Source organism: Octopus sinensis, linkage group LG9 (genome assembly GCF_006345805.1).
Source record: "Octopus sinensis linkage group LG9, ASM634580v1, whole genome shotgun sequence".
Classification (NCBI taxonomy): domain Eukaryota; kingdom Metazoa; phylum Mollusca; class Cephalopoda; order Octopoda; family Octopodidae; genus Octopus; species Octopus sinensis.
In genome coordinates, this window is record NC_043005.1 from 71,484,535 (window position 1) to 71,509,174 (window position 24,640).

At 37.6% G+C, this 24,640-nt stretch overlaps 1 long non-coding RNA gene across 1 annotated transcript; it reads left to right on the forward strand.

Annotated features, from left to right (window-relative positions):
• Window positions 1-442: 442 nt before the first annotated feature.
• On the forward strand, window positions 443-11,014 carry LOC118764710. Its single transcript, XR_005000516.1, has 3 exons — window positions 443-564; window positions 4,925-4,927; window positions 11,002-11,014. It is a non-coding gene; the product is annotated as an uncharacterized LOC118764710 (long non-coding RNA).
• Window positions 11,015-24,640: the final 13,626 nt, after the last annotated feature.

Below are 24,640 nucleotides of genomic sequence, written 5' to 3' on the forward strand. Positions count from 1 at the left end.
GAAGGATAAAATTAATTACAATGAGATTTGAACTAGCAATACAAACAGCCATAACAATATACTGCAATGTTCCGCCAGTTCTGTCACTTATGTGTAATAAAATGTGTATATATGTTTTTACTCATTTCTCTCATCAGACCGTATCCATTCTGGAAGAGTGCCTTCAAAGGCTTTACTCAATCACATCAATTCCAATATTGGTTACTTATTTAATTTAATTTCTATTTATTCAATGAGTAACTTTTGTCATATGGCATGAAAGGAAATAACATAGCACAATCTACATAAACACAGATACATATATAGACATATATATACATATATGTTGTGTATATGTGTATATATGCCTGTGTGTACATATGTACATATATTTATGTGTGTGAGAGTGTGGGCATAGGTATGTATGTGTGTATATATATACACACACACATATGTGTGTATATATTTATATGTAGAGGTGTGTGGCTTAGTGGTTAGGGTGTTGGACTTGTGATCATAAGATTGTGGTTTCAATCCCTAGACTGGGTGATGCGTTATGTTCTAGAGCAAAACACTTCATTTCATGTTACCCCATTCCACTCAGCTGGCAAAGTGAATAATCCTGTGATGGACTGGCGTCCCATCCAGGTGGGGAATTTATACACCACTGAAACAAGGATGCCAGCTCTCATGAGCCTGGCATGGCTCGAGAAGGAATTTTTATATATATATATATATATATATATATTGATTTTTCGTGAATTCTCCCAATATATACACACACACACAAACATATACAGAAATATATGGATATATATGTATGTATACATTATTTACATTATTTATATTTGATGGATATTTATTCTCATCTTGTTGGTAGTTAACACAATGTTTCGGCCAATATACCCTCCAGCCTTCATCAGGTGTCTTGGAGAAATTTCGAACGTGGGTTCTCATTCCTAAGGTATTTTTCGATGTTATTATTATTATTATTATTATTATTATTTAGGTCACTACCTGGAATTGCACTCGGAATGTTGGTGTTAGTAGCCTGCTTTCTTAACCACTAGGCCATATGCCCATCAAATGTAAATAATGTACGTAATTCCTCATCTCTTAAATATAGAACTGTATATGTATGTATGTATGTATGTATATATGTATGTATATATGTGTATATGTAAGCACACACACACACATGCTTGTTACAGTCGTCAGTACACTGTAGCCATGCTGGAGCACTGCTTTGAGCAGTTTGGTTGAACAAACCAATCCCAGTACATTTTTTAAAGCCTGGCAATCTTCTATCATTTGTCAATCAGAGATGGGGACAAATACAAAGACACACACACACACAAAGATAGATAGACAGATAGACAGATAGACAGATGTACTAAACATATGCATATGTGGGGAAGCCTTGTCGTTTGACAAATATTCAACTGTTCAATCAAGTGTAACTCTTACTCATTGAATTTAAATATAAGTGGTTGAGTACTCCACATACATGTGTACCCTTAATGTATTTCTCATGCAGAATCTGTATGGTACAATAATGCAGTGTGTGACAAGGCTGTACCTTTTGAACTACTGGTACAATTCATTTTCACTCTGTTCATTTTCACTCACAAGGCTTGAATCACTCCAAGGCTACAGACAATGCCATTTGTCCATGATACTGTGCAGGAGTGGCTGTGTGGTAAGTAGCTTGTTTACCAACCACATGGTTCCGGGTTCCTTGGGCAAGTGTCTTCTACTATAGCCTCAGGCCGACCAAAGCCTTGTGAGTGGATTTGGTAGACGGAAACTGAAAGAAGCCCGTTGTATATTCTGGTTCTTGACTGATGACTGAGGGCTTCGAATGTCCCGTCCTGTGGTTCTTGTGTCGTCTCTGTGGTGTTTCATGTTCTTGTCCATGTCTGTAATTAATTTTACTGTTTACCTATATAATCGGCGGCTACGTATCCACAATTGTCCTTATACGATAAGTATATTTTTTTCTCTAGCTTTGATACGACTCTTAATCTGTCTCTTTTTCTCTCTCTCTCTCTCCTCCCTTATTCCACTTCCTTCTTTCCCTCTCCATCCGTCTCCCCCCCCTTCTACGTTTCTCTATCTCTCTCACCTCCAGCCCCCTCGATCTGTCTCTTTCTTCTCCTCCCTCGTCCACCTTCTCTCCCTTTTCATCTGTCCCTTTCTCCTGTCTTTTGTTCTACGTGACAGCTAGCCGCTGTTGAGCGCTCTTTTCGTTTTCAGCGCCGCAGAAGCAACACGTATTTGTTCGTCTCCCCGTGGCCTTTAGGCACAACTTCACAAGCCAGCCCCATACTCAAATCGTCCTGTCGAAAGACCCTTGTCCTACGTCCTGGTTTTGTTTTGTGTTTATTTTTTATTTTTACCGTTATTGTTTTACGTTTTTGTATTCTTATTGGTGTCACGTATTCTGTATTTTTGTTTGTGTACTTCGATCGTTTTCCGTCCTTTCGTTGTATACATTCGAAGCTTTCTTCCAGGGGATCTAATGCGCTTGGCTTAGATTTCCCTTGGCGGGCTGGCCATATCGGAGCAATCTCAAGATTAATCAGCCGAAATTGCTAAGATGATCTGGTTCTTGACTGATGACTGAGGGCTTCAAATGTCCCGTCCTGTGGTTCTTGTGTTGTCTCTGTGGTGTTTCATGTTCTTGTCCATGTCTGTAATTAATTTTACTGTTTACCTGTATATATATATATATATATATATTATATATATATATATATATATATGTATATATATATATGCGTGTGTGTTTGTGTGTCTGTGTTTGTCCCCCTGGCATTGCTTGATAACCGATGCTGGTGTGTTTATGTCCCTGTTACTTAGCGGTTCGGCAAAAGAGACCGATAGAATAAGTACTGGGCTCACAAAAGAATAAGTCCCGGGGTCGAGTTGCTCGATTAAAGGCGGTGCTCCAGCATGGCCGCAGTCAAATGACTGAAACAAGTAAAAGAGAGTAAAAGAGTAAAGAGTTATATTAAGCTCTGGACTATATGAGCAGACTTTTCAATCATTTGACCATACTCTACCTAGACATGTGTGTGTGTATGTCAGTATGTATGTGTGCGTTTGTATGAGTGTAAGTGTGTGTGAATGTGTGTGTATGAGTGTATGTTTGTGAATGTGTGTGTGTGAGTGTGTATATGTGTGTGCATGTGTATGTGTACATGAGTGTTTGAGTGCATATGTGAGTGTATTTGTGTGTGAGCATATATGTGTGTGTGAGCATGTATGTGTATGTGTGAGTGCATGTATGAATGTGTGTGTGTGAGAGTGTGTAAAAAGCTTCTATGCAGTCTCTGTCTACTAAAACTTTACACAAGGTATTGACCATTACAAGACTACAAAACAAGACACCAGCCAAAGACGATTCACTCTGGTATCTCACCTGACACCATGTGACCATGTAGCAAACCATTCAACCATGTGATTATTTCTGCACTTATAATAATATTTCATTTCTAACAGATTTATAAGATAGAAGACTAGGGATGAGTGATTAAACCACAATACTTGATTGGTAGTTATATTACCAGTTCTTGTAATGGTGAAAGACATAGTTCACCTCATCAGATCTGGTCATCAAATCTAAGTAGAGATTTCAAACTTAAAATCTTCAAAGCCACAGTCGAACCAATTCTACTATATGGCTCAGAAACCTGGACGTTATCAAAGAAACCTGAGAGGCGGTTGGATGGAACTTACACTCACCTCCTTATGAAAGCTCAAAATCTCTTGTGGTAGTGTCATCCAACCAAAGTACAAATATATGGGAAACTACCACCTGTATCATCTCTTGTGAAAGGTAGAAGAATCCAGTTTGCTGGACATTGTTGTAGAGCTGAAAACGGAGTAATTTCTACTCTTCTCCTCTGGAAGCCATCTGCTCGCAATACCAGAGGGCACACACTCTCCTACCCTTATGTAATCTCCAGGGATAAAGGCATCCAGCAACAGGACCTCCATAATGCTATGATGGACCGTGAAGTCTGGTGTAACATAGTAAATTCCATTGTCTCGACCACGGTCGAACAATGATTATGTGTTCACCTCTACTGAATTTCAACTCAAAATATAATGATTAAAGCAATGAAGAAAAACTTTGTGGTATGTCTTCTGGCTTTTTGCCTTCTATGTTGAAATGATGCTGAAATCGATTTTGTCTTTCTTCCCTCCCGGGGTGCTATAATTAAGCAACTAGTTTAATGGTATCAAATAACTCTTCTGCTTCTTTTCAAATTTCTAGTCTCATATCTGTAAATTGGTTGGCATTTGGAAGGGTATCCATCCAGATGTAAAAAGATAAGATTATCCAAGTATACTTCCTTTTAGTTTTAGGATATTAAAATATGATTTGAAGGAGATTTGATTGCTATTTTTTGGAAGTACTTAAAAATTCACCAACCCGAACCTCAACTCAGATGCTTTTGGAGTATTCTAGATTTCACTCTTGATGTAAATGTGCTAAAAATGGTGGAAGATTTTATCTATTTAGACAGCGAAACCCAGCTGTACATCTGAATATCTTCTCCAGAAATGGAAAAGTGTTGCTTCTGGCAGGCAAACACCTTTGGAAGGATTCAAATATCTTACTTATTATTGCTTTCCCAATGGGATGTAAGCAGCTATTCTTGAAATTGAAACTATCTCTGGACTATTTACAGTGATGTATTGTGTTTGGCAAGTTTGTGTCCAAAGTAATTCAGTATCTACTTTTCGGCTATGCTTGAAACAGGTGATTCAAACACATAAAGTAGTAGTACTGCCTGTACTATCGGATGGTGCATTGTCATGGGCCCTGTATGCAGATAATTCAATTAAACAATTTCCATATTTGTTCTCTTTGCAAAATCTGGAGAAATCAAATGGCAATACATGATACCCAACAAAGGGATCCTATGTAGTAAAGATTGTTTGCCAACATAACATGGCAGTCCTGGTTTAGGACTAATGTTGCTGTAATTTAGCCCCAAGGGACATTGTCTCCAGCTGGCTATATGACACAATCTGTGTCCTTATATTTTCGAGCAAGAGAATTTAGCACCCCCTTGTTCAAAAATATAAAAACACAGATCGTGTTGTATAGACAGTTGGAGATGATGGCTCCTGGGGCTACATTACAGCAACATTAGTCCTAAACCAGGACTGCCATGTTATGTTGGCAAACAATCTTTACTACAAAGTACTGTTGCTGAATATCTCATGTTATGGGATTTAAGAATAGTAATTTTCTAAAGGGGTCCTGTACTGGTTTTGGTTTCAGCTTCTAACACAAGGCCAGCAAATTGAGGGGAGTTGGGAAGAACTCAGATGGTACTTATTCTATTAACTTCAAAAGGATGAAAGACAAAGTTTGAACTTGAACTGACAACATAAAAACAGATGAGATTCCACTCAGCATTTTGCCCAGCATGGTAATGGTTCTGCCTACTCCTAAAGCCACTGGTAAGCAAGTATTGCTATAATGAGTCATCATCTTTGATGGGATGGTCATGTGGCTTCTATGCAACACATTTGCATTCTTGAGCTAGTTCTTACTGTCAGCTTGCTGGTTGTAAGTGATCTGTTGTAGCACCAATGAAGCAATAGAAAGAATCTCTTAAGCGAAAGCTGAAGAAGTGTCGTGTGAGTGAAGATGTGACTTCTTACACGGATTCAGCCACTGATCAAAGTAGCTTGGAGAACTCTCAGCATTAAAGGAACTGGACTCTTTGAACAGACTTGTATTGAAACCGTTGAAGAGAAAAGAAGGTGGAGAAGGAAGGGTGCGGGAAAAGATCTAAATTGATTACATAGCACTATAACATTTATTTTTATATTATATATATATATTATTTGACCACTCTGTTGTCTGTTTGTACTTATGCTACAGCTTCTATAATCTCGACAGCTACATACACATATGCACACACACATACACACAAAGACACACACGCACAAACACACATCATACAAATATACATATGTGTATGTATAGATGTCTTTATGTACATATACATACACAAGTTTCATTAAGTGCAAGATGATATGTATGAATATAAGTAAGTATGAATGTATGTATGCTAATAAATATACACACATACCTACACATTACACACACAAATACACACAAGTTTCATTAAGTACAACATAAGAAGAAATTTTATCAGTTTTCTTCTTTTGAGTTTTTAACCATCATTAATTGAATAAGTTTTAGAAGTGAAAATTATTAATAGTCCAAAAGCTTCTAATTCTCTTCTTATTCTATGCATAAGTACCATATCATTAATGGAACTCAGCAACTCTAAGATAGTATTATTTTCTTTTAACATTACATTTAGCTTACTATTTTTACTGTAATCCTTTATGAAATTAAAACTAAATAAACTAGTGACATTTTCTTATAAACTTCCATTAATGTAGATATGACCTTTGCATTTGTGTTTAGTAAGACCAAGTCTCTTTTCTATTTCCAAATTCTATCTAAACAATGGCAAAATCCATTGAATGAAATGTGATTTCACTCCTTCTCTGATGAAACTCCCACTCTAGGACTAATTTATTTAGTTTTAACTTCATAAAGGACAGCAGCAAAATAATTAGCAGAAAAGTATACAAGAAAACAATACTGTCCTAGTGTTGCCAAATTCGATTAAGGAAATGGTACTTAAACGTAGAATAAAAAGAGATTTTCGGGGGCTATTAACAATTTGCATTATCTTCTGAAGTTATTAAGAGCTCAAAGGAAAATAAATGAAATTATATTGTCTGTCGTTTACTGAAAATTATATATAGAGCGAGATACCTGAGAATTATGAATAGTCCTTCCTTGTGTTGGTTCAACCTACATAGGTGTATATACATACACGCATACATACATATGAAATAAATACGTGTATATATATATATGTATATATTGCATGTATTTATGTGTATATACACACACACACACACATACATATATATATACATATACATACACGTCCTCTCACTTTTTCTCTCTTTCTCTCTCTCACGCACAAACACACTGACACTCACATACAGTATAATAATGTATATATTAAATACATTATATATATATATATATATATATATATATATATACAGACATACATATATACATACATATGCATACATATTCATTCTCTCTCTTTTTCTCTCCCTCTCACACACACACACACACACACAGTGTATGATAAAGTATATAAATATATTATATATGTGTGTGTGTGTGTGCATATATATGTATGTATATGTGTCATCTAAGAGTCCATAACTCAGGGAAAATATGCACACCCACTCTGTTGACATATATATATACCAATGCTGGCTTCATGTAACTAGCACCCATGCTGGTGGCACATAAAAAGCACATTTTGAGTGTTGGGCCTCATGGAGGAAATGACAAATGACTGAGACCTTTCACAAAATACTATGCTTGAGAAGAAGAGCCATCAACCCAAGTGAAATCTTAGTTGTGACAGATACTGATGTCATACAAATGGCACTCATGTCGATGGCACATAGAAGCACTCATTACACTCTTGGAGAGGTTGGCGTTAGGAAGGGCATCCAGCCATAGAAACCATGCCAATTAGACTGAGGTTTGGTGCAGGCCCTTAGCTTACGAGTGCTGATCAAACTGTCCAACCCATGTTGGACAGTGTGACCAGCACTGGTAAGCTGAGGGCCTGCACCAGACCAAATGATGATGATGATTTTATATATATATATGTATATATATATATATAAGGGTAAAGACCCCCTTCGGTCATGAATGACCATGGGATTGCACCTAGAAAGTTACCTTCCTAGATACAAGTCCGGGCAAGGTTGTTTATGGAAGGCCAGCAGTCGCCCATGCATACCAGCCTCCCCTCTCCACGCCACCAGTGTTATCCAAGGGAAAGACAAAGGTCGATACAGCTTGGCACCAGTGACGTCGCAACTCATTTCTACAGCTGAGTGAACTGGAGCAACGTGAAATAAAGTGCCTTGCTCGAGAACACAACACGCAGCCCGGTCCGGGATTCGAGCTCACAACCTCACGATCGTAAGCTCGACGCCCTAACCACTGAGCCATGCGCCTTCACATATATATATATACATATACATATATAATGGCAGCATGGGTGGTGTTTATAAGCCACTTCAAAACCCACAAAAGCTGTTAGATTCACTTCAACATTTAAATTTAATTTGTCAAAATATTTTCGTCGCTTTGACACTGTGACCTGTTCACTGACTAAATTCTGTGCTACACGGAATTTTGTCAGTGAACAGGTCGCAGTGTCAAAGTGACGAAAACATTTTGACAAATTAAATTTAAATGTTGAAGTGAATCTAACAGCTTTTGTGGGTTTTGAAGTGGCTTATAAACACCACCCATGCTGCAATTGTTTTTGTTTCAGCACACAATCTCAGATTAAGCCATTTGCTATGCAAGTACATCTCCATAATATATATATATATATATATATATATATATACACATACACATGCATACACAGGCATGACAGATACAATATATATATATATATATGCATACACAGACATGACAGAAGGTATTTAAGTCTGAAATTATACATTCAACTTATTTATTAATTGTTATTGTGTGAACATTTAATATTTTGTAGACATGCATTTTTCATTTTTCAATGCATGGACCCTTTCAGGTATGTTACTGATCAGATGATGAATATTCTCTTGTGCAATTTCTTGCCAAGTTTCTTGCACTAATCTCAAATGATCTGGCTTTAAAGATGTTTTCTTGTTCTTTTTACGAAGTGTCCTGTCCATTTTGCCACAGAGATGTTCAATACCTGCTTGCCATCTTACATAAAGCTATTAATAATAGTCTATTAATATTGGATAGAAAAAATCCTTTTGAACAGAAAATGCAGAAAGTTGTCTATGACTTTTTCTATCCAAAATGGCTTTTCAAATCCAATATTTCCATACTCTTATTCACAGCTTTATGTGGGTGCTTCAAGATGTTTAGCCCTTTAGCATTCAGATTACTCTGGGAAAAGATTGTGTGGTAAGTAGCTTGCTTATCAACCATATGGTCCCAGGTTCATTCCCACTGCGTGGCACCTTGGGCAAGTATCTTCTACTATAGCCTCGGGCCGACCAAAGCCTTGTGAGGGGATTTGGTAAATGGAAACTGAAAGAAGCCCGTCGTATATATGTATATGTGTATGTGTGTGTGCGTATATGTTTGTGTGTCTGTGTTTGTCCCACCCAGCATCGCTCGACAACCAATGGTGGTGTGTTTATGTCCCTGTAACTTAGTGGTTCAGCAAAAGAGACCAATAGAATAAGTACTAGGCTTCCAAAAACTTGCTCGACTAAAGGCGGTGCTCCAGCATGGCCACAGTCAAATGACTGAAACAAGTAAAAAGAAAGAGTATAAGAGTAAAGAGTATAAAGAGTTTCTTTATTCACAAGGCTTTGACTTAATTGTGCATTGTCTTGTAGCTTAAAGATTTCAATAATGAAATTGTATATTTTTAGAATGATATTATAGGGTAGGTGTGAGAGGCCAGATCTGTCCAGGTTGAACATAAAACAGGTAAAATGTTTTGGCTGGATATGACCTGATTAAATACTAAAAGGTTAAAAAAATGATAAAAATTCATTCATTTTGTTGGGTCTTGGGAGAGTCATTACAACAATAATAACACATACACTGGTTCAGTTTCCCTTCTTTATTGTTAGTCAATTGTTTACATATCTAACCAACTAACAAATCAATTTTTCATTTTGGGATTTGGTTTGCAAGATTCTTTATTTGAGTTCGTGTGTTGAAGCATATTCTGTTGTGTCTGGAGAGAGTCATTTTCTTTTTGTGCCTTATATTAAATACATTATATACATACATATATATATATACACTCACCGGTAGAATTTCCACTTATTCCTTATTTTTGGTTTCCTAAAATTTTCGTTGCATCTTGCAACTTTTCAATAGTCTTGACTCTGTCCATTATTTACACTGCATTCCTTTTTGTTTACTTGTGCGCATGTACGTGGGTCAGTGTGAGTGTGTGTGTGTGCCTAAGCATGCATGCATGTACATATGTATGTGTGTATGTATGCATGCATGTTTATGTATATATGTGTGTATGCATCTGTAAATATGTATATATGTGTGTATGCATCTGTAAATATGTATATATGTGTGTATGCATCTGTAAATATGTATATATGTGTGTATGCATCTGTAAATATGTATGTATGTGTGCATCTGTATGTATGTATCCTGCATATGCATGTGCTTGCATGTCTGAGTTTGCGTATTTTCTATGTATTTTACCAGTGAGTGTGTTACATAATAAGGCACAAAAAGAAAATGACTCTCCCAAGACACAAGAAATCAATTGTTTTCTTAATTAATTCATGTTCTCAAATGTTTATAATATTTTAATAACTTCAAAAGTTAACCCTTTTAATACCAAGCTACCTGAGATGACCCCTGGTTTTCTTATATACAAATCTATTGATTTAAAGTTTATCTAAATTAAAATGCTTCCACAAAATTTCCTGTCAGTCTATTTTCCAAGCACCAGCTTAACCCTTTCATTTCCGTATTTATTTTGAGATGCTTTGTGCTTCTTTCAATTGATTTTTAATATAAATAAGAATTTAGTCAAATAACTTATTTATCATTAAGCTAATGTTAAGAAGATAAATTGTAACTAAGGTTTGATGGAAGATTTTAATTCAAAATTCACGAAAACAAGACATTTATACTACAGAGACAGAGGTGTTTTCAACCAGGTTTGTATTGAATAGATTAATGAAGACAACGTTGTAATACTAAATTCTTCATTATTTTTAAATTAACTTAAACATAATCAGTGTATTTTAGTAATTCAGTATCAAAAGGGATAAGTTATTATCATAAACTGCTCATCATCATCATCATCATATAATGTCTATTTTCTATGCTGGCATGGGTTGGACCATTCAAATGGGGTCTGGGAAGCCAGAAGGCTGCACCAGGCTCCAGTCTGATCTGGCAGTGTTTCTACAGCTGGATGCCCTTCCTAACGCCAACCACTCCGAGAGCGTAGGAGGTGCTTTTTACATGCCACCGGCACAGGGGCCAGAGTGGGCTGGCATCGACTATGTTTGGATGGTAGTCACGATGGGTATACTAGGCTTCGTATATTTTACCCCAGTGTCACTTTGATGGCATGCTCTGCTGTAGCCTCTCAAGCTGATCAAAGCCTAGAGAGGGGATTTGGTGGGCGGAAAATGAAAGGAGTCCATCATGCAACTTTGGTTACTCTTACTCCGTGGAGGGGGGAGGGGTAGAGTAGGGGGAGCAGAGTGTTTCTCTCTACTATTATAGTAATAGTTACTTGCACTAGTTTCTTGCTGCTTTTGATGCTGCTGCTGCTGCTACTACTACTACTACTACTACTACTACTACTACTACTACTACTACTACTACTACTACTATCATCAATGTTCTTACTCCTACAGCTATATCCACTACTACTACCTACCTACTACTACTACTGCTGCTGTTGCAAACTATACAATCATCGATGCTGTTACTGCTGCTGCTACTACTACTAGTACTACCACCATCACTATCATCGATGTTGTTACTCCTACAACTATATCCACTACTACTACTACTACTACTACTATCATTACTACTACTACTGCTGCTGCTACTAGCTACACTATCATTGATACTGCTGTTGCTGCTACTACTACTACTACTACTACTACTACTACTACTACTACTACTACTACTACTACTACAATCACTATCACTATATATATATATGCTGGTGGCACGTGAAAATCTCCCATCACACTCTGTTTAAGTGGTTGGCATATTAGGAAGGGCATCCAGCAGTAGAAATCATGGTGAAACAGAAAGTTGGAGTCCGGAAAGCTCCCAGCTGTCCAGTTCCATGTCAAACCTTCTAACCCATGCCAGCATGGAAAGTAGATGATAAACAATGACAATGATGATGACAATATATATAAATGTGTGTAGGCACTGGAGTGGCTGTGTGGTAAGTAGCCTGTTTACCAACCACATGGTTCTGGGTTCAGTCCCACTGCATGGTACCTTGGGCAAGTGTCTTTTGCTATAGCCTTGGGCCAACCAAAGCCTTGTGAGTGGATTTGGTAGACAGAAACTGAAAGATGCCCATCGTATGTAAATGTATATATATATATATGTGTGTGTGTGTGTGTGTTTGTGTGTGTGTGTGTGTATGTGTGTGTCTGTGTTTGTCCCCCTCCCAACATCGCTTGACAACCAATGGTGGTGTGTTTACGTTCCCGTAACTTAGTGGTTCGGCAAAAGCAACTGATTGAATAAGTACTAGGCTTACAAAGAATAAGTCCTGGGGTCGAGTTGCTCGACTAAAGGCGGTGCTCCAGCATGGCCACAGTCACATGACTGAGACAAGTAAAAGAGAGTAGGGAGTATATGTGTGTGTGTGTGTGTGTGTATGTGTCTTTGTGTCTGTGTTTGCCCCCTATCACTGCTTGCTAGCCAACCGGTGTTGGTTCGTTTACATTCCTATGACTTAGCAGTTTAGCAAAAAACCCACAAAATACAAAAGAAAACCTATAGAATAAGTACCAGGCTTTACAAAAAAAAGAAACAAAAGATAGCAGTAAGTACTGTAGTTGAGTCATTCAAGTAAAATTCCTGAAGGTGATACCCCAGCATGGTGGAAGGTCTAATGACTGAAACAGGTAAAAGATAAAAGGATGAATGAGTAAGAGGAGAGGGGGAAGGAAGAAGGGGGGGGGGGGGTTATTAATGGCATCAGGTTATCAATGGCTCTCTTGATCCACTCATTCACTAAAGATTCCTTCAGCCTACCTTTTACCCTTAACCATCTAAACTGAAACAGCTGTTTCCCCCCTCCACCTTCCTATCGACCACTCCCACTCCCACAAGCAAACACACACACACACACACACATACAGATGCTTGTTGTCAGCAGTCACCACCACTACCACCACTACTGCCACAACCATCACCATCACTACTACCACTATCACCATCACCACCTTCACCACCACCACTACTACCACTACCAACATCACCACCACTACCATTACCACCACCACTACCACCACCATCACCACTACCACTACCACTATTAATATCTCCACCACCACCACCACTACCATCACCACTATCACCATTTCCACTGCCACCACTACCACCACCACCACCACCAACACCACCGGCATCACTACCACCATCACCACCACCACCATTAACACCGCCACCACTACCATCACTACCACCAACACCACCGGCATCACTACCACCAACACCACTGGCATCACTACCACCATCACCACCACCACCACCACCATTAACACCGCCACCACTACCATCACTACCACCACCGCCACCACCACTGCCATTACCACCACCAGCACCACCTCACACACAGACAAGCAGACTTTGGCTGGTCCCTCACTTTTAGCCCGCTTCCTTTGAGAATCATCACTAATATTATTAGTATTATTATTATTATTGTCGGCAGCCAGCAGCCAGCAGCCACACCTGCAACTTTGCTTACTCTTACTCCGTAATGGGGTGGGGCAGGGATGGAGGTTCTTTCTACTATTATAGTAATACATTTACATGCACTAATTTGTTGCTGCTGCTGCATTTACCTGTGCCAGGGTTACTAGTACTACTGCTGCTACTATTACAACTATATCCACTACTACCACTATTACTGCTGCTACTACTACTACTATTGCTACTACTACTACTACTACTACTACTACTACTACTAATACTACTAATACTACTACTACTACTACTACTACTACTACTACCACCACCACCACCACCACCACCACCACCACTACTACTACCACCACCATCGCTACTACTACTACTACTACTACTACACCACCACCACTACTACTACTTCTACTACTATTACTACTACTACTACTACTACTATACTACTACTACTACTGCTGCTGCTACAAGTACCATTCTTACTACTACTACTACTGCTGCTACTATTACAACTATATCCACTACTACCACTACCACATCACCACCACTACCATTACCACCACCACTACTACTACTTCTACTACTATTACTACTACTACTGCTGCTGCTGCTACAAGTACCATTCTTACTACTACTACTGCTGCTGCTGCCACTGCTGCTACAACTACCATTCTTACTAGTACTACTATTACTACTGATACTGCTACCACCACCACTATCACCACTACTGCTGCTGCTGCTGTTCAACTATATTCCAAGCTGCTACCACACTTATAGTATTAAATTTCCTTCCCTGATAACTTAGCCCCTTTTCTCATTAGGTTTCTCAACTCATACCTTATTTCAACACATATTACTAACCATTTTAAACCCTCCGATAAGATTACATACCACTCCCCCAGTCAGTGCACTCTCACCCACCTTCCTCTCTCTCTCTCTCTCTCTCTCTCTCTCTCTCTCTCTCTCTCTCTCTCTCTCTCTCTCTCTCTCTCTCTCTCTCTTTACCATTTCAAATACCTCTCAGTATGCACTTATGTGGTAATGTGAGCATGTGAGTGTGTGTATGTATTTATGCAGCTGTGTGTATGTGGGTGTATGGGTATGTGTGTGTGTGTGTATATATATATATACATATACATACACACCCACACATTTTATATATATATATATATGTATACACACACACACTTATATACATACATATATATATACATATATATACATATATATATCCACATGTATATATATATATATACATATACACATATACACATATATACATGTGTACACACACGCACATATATATATATACATATATATATATATATATATATACTATATATATATATTATATATATATATATCTATATATATATATATATATATATATATATATATATATATATATATATTATTTATTATTTATTTCATCTTTGGCTAAGAATAAACTACTGTTCCTAGCTTTCACTGATTTCAAGAAGGCATTTGACAGAGTACCATGTTCTGTAATTTCATGGTCAGTGAGATAAGTAGGTGTTGATAAAGGGTGATGATGAGTATGGTGATAACGACGGCAACAACGACGATGATAGTGGTGGTGGTGGTGGTGGTGGTGGTGATGGTGGCGGCAGTGGCGGCGGCGGCGGTCGTTGTCGTCATGGTGGTGGTAATGATAATAAACTTTTTCTTGTCGAGGTTTTCACCAATCGGTGGATTACCTCATGCTCATGTCTATATAGATGTAACATCAAAGCAGATTTAGATTCACAAACAAAGGGACAATCCTAGCAAATCCCAACATGGTCAAAACAAACTGGTAACAAGTTTAGTTTGAATTGTTCTTACTCTGCCCTGTTTTCTCTTTGTTTCTCTGATCTTAATATATTCCTTCCTCAGTTTCCTATCCTGCCATATTCTTTCAGTAAGTATCGTATTTAAAGGCCGTTAAGACTCTCTTTACTCTTTTACTCATTTACTTGTTTCAGTCATTTGACTGCGGCCATGCTGGAGCACCGCCTTTAGTCGAGCAAATCAACCCCGGGACTTATTCTTTGTAAGCCCAGTACTTATTCTATCGGTCTCTTTTGCCGAACCGCTAAGTGACGGGGACGTAAACACACCAGCATCAGTTGTCAAGCAATGCTAGGGGGACAAACACAGACACACAAACATATACACACACACTTATATATATATACACATATATACGACGGGCTTCTTTCAGTTTCTGTCTACCAAATCCACTCACAAGGCATTGGTCGGCCCGGGGCTATAGCAGAAGACACTTGCCCAAGTTGCCACGCAGTGGGACTGAACCCGGAACCATGTGGTTGGTTAGCAAGCTACTTACCACACAGCCACTCCTGCACCTTTTTTACCCAAAATTAGCTTTAAAAACTCTTGCATCTGTTGCTGCTTTGGTGGCCCAGTCGTTAAGGGTGTTTAGAAGTAGTAACATAACACAGAAGTGGAGGTTTCAAATCTCTGCTAGGAATTACAAACTAGGTGCAGGTGTGGCTGTGTGGTAAGTAGCTTGCTTACCAACCACTTACTATAGTCTTCTACTATAGCCTCGGGCTGACCAAAGCCTTGTGAGTGGATTTGGAAGACAGAAACTGAAAGAAGCCTGTTGTATATATGTATATATGTGTGTGTGTGTGTGTCTGTGTTTGTCCCCTCCAACATCGCTTGACAACCGATGGTGGTGTGTTTACATCCCCGTAACTTAGAGGTTCGGCAAAAGAGACCAATAAAATAAGTACTTGGCTTCCAAAGAAAAAGTCCTAGGGTTGATTTGCTCATCTAAAGTCAGTGCTCCAGCATGGCCGCAGTCAAGTGACTGAAAGAAGTAAAGAGTAGGCTCAAAACTCACTCAAATCTGTATGTATGTTTACAAAATATGTGCTGCCATCTATTGGTGAACAATCACCTCCGGCATGTTTATATCGAATTATAAGCAATAAATTACTTATAATTACCGGTAATAACAAAAAGTTATACAGGTAAGTGGAGGAATTAAAACATTATTTTAGTGGCAATTTATTTTACAAAAGTATAGCCTAGGCTAGGGTGCGTCCAATGTACTAGTGGCTCTTATAGGCCATCAAATACAATATATTTGATTCAGTTAAATCCAGTTTTGGTTTATTGGTGTATTATATGATTTTATTTTCATATCATAAAGAAGGTTTCCCAAAATTTTGTGTGCCATCATATTTTTCTTTCTTTACTACCCACAAGGGGCTAAACACATAGGGGACAAACAAGGGCAGACAAACGGATTAAGTCGATTACATCGACCCCAGTGCGTAACTGGTACTTAATTTATCGACCCCGAAAGGATGAAAGGCAAAATCGACCTCAGCGGAATTTGAACTCAGAACGTAATGGCAGATGAAATACGGCTACGCATTTTGCCCGGCGTGCTACCGTTTTTGCCAGCTCGCCACCAATGTGCCATCATATTGTTGGCTGTTTAGGTTAGCTTTGGGATGATTTTCTTAGGTTATTCAAGTTCCATGACCAATCCACCTCTAAAATGGATTGGTAATGTAATTTGAATAAGTGTAATTACTCCAATAAGTGTAGTTATTCTAAGCGGCCACATTTCTTCCTGAAAATAATCCATATTGCAGGCTTTATCCCCTAATTTTGCATAACGCATAGGAGTGGCTCTGTGGTAAGTAGCTTGCTTACCAACCTCATAGTTTTGGTTTCAGTCCCACTGTGGGGCACCTTGGGCTAGTGTCTTCTACTATAGCCTCAGACTGACCAAAGCCTTGTGAGTGGATTTGGTAGACGGAGAATGAAAAAAGCCTGTCATATATGTGTGTGTATATGTTTGTATGTGTATATGTTTCTGTGTCTGTGTTTGTTCCCCCCCACCATCACCAATGCTGGTGTGTTTATGTCCCCGTAACTTAGCGGTTCAGCGAGAGACAGATAGAACAAGTACTAGGCTTACAAAGAACAAGTCCTCGGGTCGATTTGCTCGACTAAAAGATGGTGCTCCAGCATGGCCACAGTCAAATGACTGAAACAATTAAAAGAGGAAAAGAGTAAGAGTAAAGAGAGTAAGGCTTTATCTAAGAAACCTGAACAAGGCTGTGTGGTAAGAAGCTTGCTTCCCAACCACATGGTTCCAGGTTCAGTTTCACGGCATGGCACCTCAGGCAAGTGTCTTCTACAATAGCCTTGGGCCAACCAAAGTCTTGTGTATGGATTTTGATAGATGGAAACTGAAAGAAGCCTATTGTGTGTGTTTGTGTCAGTTTTTGCACCCCCACCCCACTGCTTGACAACAGGTGTTGTTTTGTTTATATCCCTGAACCCTAGCGATTCAGCAAAAAGTGACAGATAGAATAAGTACCAAGCTTAGAAAATAGACAACTGGGGTTGGTTCATTTGACCAACAGTTCTTCAAGGTGGTGCCCCAGCATGGCCATAGTCTAATGACTGAAGCAGATCAAGATAAAAGAAAGGATTATCGAAAGCATATTATTGATCAATATGGGATCTTGATAAAAAGTTCTTAGAAGTTTCAACTAGAATAGATTACAGCAACATAATTGGCCCCTGGGAAAATCAATGCCCCAAATCCCTAAAATATTTATTGAAAACAGCAGCAAAATACTAACATCAGTATTGGGTCCCTAAACCTGGACAGCTCCAGTGCACATATATGTCAGGACAGCACTGATCACATCCCAATATACATCAATTCTGTTTTCAAAACAATATCTTTTTCATTATTTACATTCGACGGATGAGGACAAATATCTGTCGAAGTAAATAATGTAATGTATATAATTCCTCATCTCTTAAATATAAAACTGTAACATCTTTTTCCCTTTCTACTCTAGGCACAAAGCCCGATATTTTGCGAGAGGAGGCCAGTCGATTAGATCAACCACAGTATGCAACTGGTACTTAATTTATTGACCCCGAAAGGATGGAAGGCAAAATCGACCTTGGCGGAATTTGAACTCAGAATGTTAAGACAGATGAAATACTGCTAAGCATTTCACCTGGCATGCTAACGTTTCTTATTTCTTTATTGTCCACAAGGAGCTAAACATAGAGGAGACAAACAAGGACAGACAAACGGATTAAGTCAATTACATCAACCCCAGTGCATAACTGGTACTTAATTTATTGACCCCGAAAGGATGAAAGGCAAAATCGACCTTGGTGGAATTTGAACTCAGAACGTAAAGACAGACAAAATACTGCTAAGCATTTCGCCCAGCATGCTAACGTTTCTGCCAGCTTGCCGCCTTAACATCTTTTTCTATTCCAGTCATGCTGTTGTAATTTACCAAAGAAGGCTGCTGCATTATTAATCTATATATCTTCTCATCAAAAAAAAAAATTAAAAAATAAATAAAAAAAAATATGGGCGGCGAGCTGGCAGAAACGTTAGCACGCCGGGCGAAATGCTTATCAGTATTTCGTCTGTCGTTACATTCAGAGTTCAAATTCCCCCGAGGTCGACTTTGCCTTTCATCCTTTCGGGGTCGATAAAATTAAGTACCAGTTACGCACTGGGGTCGATGTAATCGACTTAATCCCTTTGTCTGTCCTTGTTTGTCCCCATCTATGTTTAGCCCCTTGTGGGTAGTAAAGAAATATATATATCTTCTCATCATGCAGGTGAGCATTTGCATTAACCCTTTATGTTTAAACCTGACATATCCAGCCAAAATATTCTACCTGTTTTATCTTCAAACTGGTCAGGTATCGTCTTTCATAGCTACCTTATTGTGTCATTTTACATATGATACAATCACATCATTGAAATCTCAAAGCCATGTAATAATACAGGATTAATTTTAAATGGTGTGAATACATAAGCCTTGAATTTAACAGAATAACCTGAATGCTATAGGGTTAATTCAACTATACAAATTGTAAAAGTTTTATATATTTTAAGTCGTGACCATCCACTCATATGTGATTTATTGGCAAAATATCAGCAGATTAGATGAGTTTTATTCCGTTTTTGTTTGTGTTTTTTTTAGTTCATTAGTTGATATAAGACAGTGAATTACTTAAGTTTTCTGTAACACTTCTGTTACCATAGTTCTATAAAACAGCATTGCCTTTGTTTCATTTAAAATTGATAATACCAGGAATTTATTAAAATAATCTTGGTTGTGTGGTGAGAAATTTGCATCACAACTACACGGTTCCAGGCTCAGTCCTGCTGCATAGCACCTTGAGCAAGTGTCTTTGAGTATGGACTCAGGCCAGTTGAAGCCTTGTGAGTGGATTTGATAAACAGAAATTGAAAGAAGCCCATCATGTGTGTGTGTGTGTCTTGGTATCTGAGGATGACCCACAACACTGATTGATATTTGGTGTTGTGTTTATGTCTCTGTAACTAAGCAGTTTGGCAAAACAGACCAACAGAATAAAAATATATAAATTTAGTCCTGGGGTTGAATTATGTGGCAAAAATTCTTCAAGCTGGTTTCCCAGCATGACCGCAGTCTAATGACAGAAACAAGTAAAAGATAAACGATAATTAAGCTTTTTATTTTGAACATAAGTTTACCTGCAATTTTAATGGAACCTTTAAATTAGAACATTTTAAAACAGAAGGGATGTATCATAGAATCAGGAGCAGTCTCAGGTGGGTTGGTATCAAAACTTGTATAGTGAGACTGAATACCCCAAAAACATTCAAGAAATTTTCAACAAGTTTATAGGCACAGGTATGTCTGTGTTATGAGAGGTTTGCTTCCTAATCATATGGCTTCGGGTTCAGTCCCACTGCATGGTACCTTGAGCAAGTGACTTCTTTTATAGCCTCAGGCTGACAAAGACTTGTGAGTGGATTTTGTGATTGCAAATCAAAAGAAGCCCATGTGTGTGTGTGTGTGTGTGTGTGTGTTAGGATGTGTGTGTGTATGTGGTGTCCGTGTCTGTGTCAGTGTGTCTTTGTGTCTGTGCTTGTTCCACCCACCTCCACTGCTTGACAACCAGTGTTGGTATGTTTACAACCCTGTAATTTAGCAGTTCCACCAAAAGAAACTGATAGAATAAGTACTAAGCTTAAAAAATAAGTCCTGGGAATGGGGTCGATCTGTTCAACTAAAATCCTTCAAGATGGTGCTCTAGCATTGCCATAGTCAAATAACTGAAACAAATACGAAAAAAAAAAAGAGAAAATGGGAAAGTAATTAAGCTTCTTGAAAATATCCCTGATATGCTATTCATTTCCTCACCATTAAACGGCACATCAAAAATATCTTTTGCACAATTTAGTGTTCTTGCTTTGAATCTCCAATAATTATACAATCCTTCCTTAGTACAATATAGTACAATAGTACAATTGGAATCCATTGCCAAATACTTCAATAATGTAATCAAACACAAGAAATAAAAAACAAACAAAGCAAGAACCAAAATACTTTATTGTTTTGTACTTTTACCGACTTTGGAAGATTCATGTGATTCTGTGATTCTTCAGTTGAGATAACGGTGGCTCTGATATTGTTTTCAAAGTGTGATAGTGATGTTATCTCTGGCAATCTGACCTAAAGGAGCTATCTGAGAATGAGGTGTAAATCGTTTTTACAAGTTGAATAATCCATGTATAGGAAAACGAGCAAAACATATTGTCTTCACAAAATTCCTTCATGGTTTGTACTTTTATCCTTTCAGTCTTTTATTTGCTTCAGTCATTTGACTGTGGCCATGCTGAAGCACTGCTTTTAGCCTTTGTAAGCCTAGTGCTTATTCTATGGGTCTCTTTTGCTGAACCACTAAGTTACAGGGACAAACACACTAACATCAGTTGTCAACCGTGATTTTCTCTACCTTTTCTGCTTCTCCCTGTTCTTCTTGACGCTCTTGGGGTCTTTCTGCTTTTTTTGTTGGTTCCTCGGTAGGGTTTTGTATTGGTGGAGGGTAATTCACTCTTATGTGACCTTTCAGGCCATATTTGAAACAATGAGGAACTCTGCCCTCCATCCATACTCTTAAACTTATGTCTCCTCTCATAACTGCCTCGGACAAGTATTCTAAAATTTACATTTCTGCCTGGACGCTCATCTCCAATGTTACTCCTCTCCATTTTCCTCCTTCCGTTGTCGTAGCCTGGAGAATTTTCACTTTCTCTTCATTACCAAGGACGGCTGCCACGATCCACACTGTTTCTACATCTGGCAGGATTCCTTCTACCCTGATCATGGATGTTCTCCTGCCAAGATACGTGGGTAGAAGGAATACTTTGTCCATTTTTATCGTCTTCACAGCCATCCTCCTTGCAATTTCTTCCAACCTAAATTGGACAACTACTGTCCCATATTTGTTTCCTCTTGTGAGGAATATCACTTTTTCCGTTGTTGTTCTTAGTGCTTCCTCAATGGTTTCAATTCCTACTAAGTCCACCTTACTTTTTTCCACCAAAAACACTCTGTATATTATTGTTCTCCTTTCAATATTTTTCATTATTTTCTTTGGTGGCGACAACTCAGCATCACCGCCCACTTTTTCCATCATTATTTGGTAATATGACATGTTTGATAAATCTACTTCTTTACTTCTTGGTTCCATTGCCTTCGCATAAGTGGTCCTTTCTTTCAGTGCCTCATCCATCCTGCAAACAGCTTTGCCAGCTCTTCCTCAGAAGTCGACAAATCCGACTCGCTGAGGTCAGAATAAAAATTCTTTCTTGCCATTTATTCTAGCTAATTCTCCATGGAGAAAAAGCACCTCTGCTGCAAACAACACCCAATTTATATTAAAAGGTTGTTAGAAAGTATTTATTTCTTTATATACTTGCCGTGTATTAATGGTGCACAATAAAACCACCCAATAATTACCATAATACAGTCAGGGGAACCAGAAATAAATGTATTATGGGAATAGTTTATTTTTTTCCACCGTTTTTTTTTATTCTACCTACCTGTCTCACGATTGATCATCTATCTTTCCCAATATTCAAGTAGTAAGTTTTTCTTTGCGGTTTCAATTCCCAGACCGGGCGTTGTGAGTGTTTATTGAGCGAAAACACCTGAAGCTCCACGAGGCTCCGGCAGGGATGGTGGTGATCCCTGCTGTACTCTTTCACCACAACTTTCTCTCACTCTTACTTCCTGTTTCTGTTGTACTTGTATTTCAAAGGGCCGACCTTGTCACTCTCTGTGTCACGCTGAATATCCCCGAGAACTGCGTTAAGGGTACACATGTCTGTGGAGTGCTCAGCCACTTACACATTAATTTCACGAGCAGGCTGTTCCGTTGATCGGATCAACCGGAACCCTCGTCATTGTAACTGACAGAGTGCTTCCAAGATTTTCTTTATGTCATGATTCAGATATTTTAGGATTCATAAAAATTTCATTTTTTATATGTTTATGTAATTATGTAGATTCAATATTGTTCAATAATTATATATCTACTATTATTCTTAAGAATTTAAACTCTGTTTTTGAATTTAAATTTATAAATTTTCTAACTAATCTCGTGTGACGTGTGACTAAAAATTTAATTAAATTTACCATAACTGAAATTATCCAAATAATGTTATATTTTAATGTGGCTATATATTGTATTCTAGTAATGTTAAATAATGGTATATAAGAGTAGCTTTGACCCAAAGGATATAACTAAGTTTTAATTTATTAAAATTATTTTTTGTTTATTTACTTGAGAATCCGTTTTTATTCCTTAAATTTTTATGTCTTAAATTTATAAGGTTCATGAATTTATCTATTTACTTATTTATACTTATATATTTGTAATTAATTTTGACAAACATAGTGATATATAAGGAGTAGTTATATTTATAAATGTGGGGAAAGTAGACCTGACGATTGGGAGTTTGTAAACATAATGAGTTTTTGAATGAGACTTTATATCTTAACAATACCATATGTAGCCTCATGAAACACGTGTAATCCAGAATATGGAAAATTTGGGGATTATGAATAGAAATAGTAAGTATAATATTTAATATTTTATGGCTTGTTTGAGTTAATACCATTGGGAGTAGAAGAAGTTGTGGGTGTTTCTATTTCTAACACTATTTTGATATATATGAATTAATTATTGAGAGTAATTCAATTTAATAGTTTTAATTTGAATCCCTTATTCCCGTGGCACTGGAATTGATCTTCCCTAATAATAAAAATAATTATTATTATATATATGTATATCTCTACCATCTATCTCTCTTTCTATCTATAGATGGATAGATAGATAGATACATATATATACATACATAGACAGATAGACAGACACACACACACACACACACACACACACACGTGTGGTTCTTTGATTGATGAATGATTTTTAAGAATGGATTTGACTACAAATGTTTTATATCTATGTGGGAATTCACAATCTACATACATTTGATTGCAATTTTAGAGTATAATGTAGACCTTATATACGTTATTTCTTGATTCTACATTTATATTTCAAGAATGAAGTGGTTAAATAAATATTAGACCCGTGATTGTAAGTATGGAGTTCTTTTACATATTAGCCTCTTTATCTCTATCAGCCATCCTGCTATTCAAAGTTCAGTTGAGCTTAAGAACGGCTTTGATTTCCTCATTATACAATTAAAAAGGCAAAGATACGGGGACCAAGTGAGAATCCACAACAATGTTGCTGTGCTAAATCTAGATATAGAGATTGCTTTGTGGATAATGAAAGAGACCTTTATTGTGAAGGTCATAAAAACTTTCCAAGAATGCTTCTTGGTATAGTGGATGATCTTAGACTCAGATACATCTGGGGGTTATGTTGATAACTCCCATCACTGGATCATTTGTAAGGAGACTTTCAACATCCATAGCATAAATGTTCCCAACTTTATTTGTATCATATAAATTCTCAAAGAATTTGTCATATGACTACGATGTTCTGGTGTATATTTTAATTATGCCGTCCAGTCGTTTTGCAATTCTGCATGTAAATGTATTGGTTTGAGAGATTATGGGTCAGAGGAGGTTATATATTGAAAGTAAATTTACATTTCTGTACATGTACATTTGGTATATATTTACAACAAAGAGTCATTGTAATATAATACAATATAGTACATGAAACAAAAATCAATAGAAAAACTATAGCTGAAAATATTACTGTTTT